A 1120-nucleotide genomic window follows, 5' to 3' on the forward strand; every position below is an offset into this window, starting at 1 on the left:
AAGTCGCGGAGAAGTCATCTGCGAATCAGTTATTTTAAGATACGTCCAGCCAAATCTTAAGTCGTGAGCATTTCGACGAATATTTCATATCTTTTGCTGAGCTGCGTAAAACTGGTCACACGTTTTCAAGTAAACAAGCTTGCACAAGTGGCTTGCATAGGCATATTTGACAAGTTTACTTGAACGTGTATAGCCGGCCTGACAAATGCTTACCAAAATTCTTGCGGCTCGAGTTTCGGCTCTCTGGATAGACGTTTATCATTTATTTATCCGCAGTAAAAATACAATTCGTAAAAAAATTTTCGATCCGAAACCAACAAGACTCTCAACTCGAGACCGAGACAGATCAAGTAAAACTGAAACGACATCAAGAATTTCGAAATCAGACCGAGACTTCTCGTCGAGACGAAATTAAAGTTAGTTTAGTTTTATGCAAAAGTAAAATTAACCCAGGCAGAATGACAGTCACAATAACATCAAAATGAGTCATGATTAATTGAAAATTGAATTAATGATTACATTTGCAGCTATTTTGATGTCATTTTGATATTATTGTTAAAAATAATCACATTTGCGATAATTTGATTTACTTGACAGTTATTTTAAGTATACCGCGTAAGAAAATTTAATGCACAGACTTCTAACAGTTACAAACTAGTTTGGAAATATTTAGGAATAAAATCCTAAAATTTGCAGGTTTACCCTTCATTTTCCGCGCCGTGGTCCCAATTATGTTCTATTTATTGTCGTTATTTATTATCTAAAATAAGAGAAATTTTTTGCTATTTTTTGCTCGAAGTAGATCTTAGTACTTCAACATTTTTATGTAAATTTATATACATACATACTATACTGATTCTGCAAACAGCTAGCGCGTTAAAATTTATTTGAAATCAATCATAAATAGCAATCATAAGCAGAATCAGAATAGTAATATCACATAAAAATTATTAAATTAACAAGTCATTTAATAATTTTTTATGCTATATAATAAGCATCTTTATAAGAATATTAACCCCTTTAGACCTAATTTTATTGAAACTATTTAAAAAAAATTCTTTTTTAAATTTAATTTAATTCATATTAAACAATTTTTTTTTATAATTTCGACTTTTATAAT

Source organism: Trachymyrmex septentrionalis, unplaced genomic scaffold (genome assembly GCF_001594115.1).
Source record: "Trachymyrmex septentrionalis isolate Tsep2-gDNA-1 unplaced genomic scaffold, Tsep1.0 scaffold81, whole genome shotgun sequence".
Lineage (NCBI taxonomy): Eukaryota > Metazoa > Arthropoda > Insecta > Hymenoptera > Formicidae > Trachymyrmex > Trachymyrmex septentrionalis.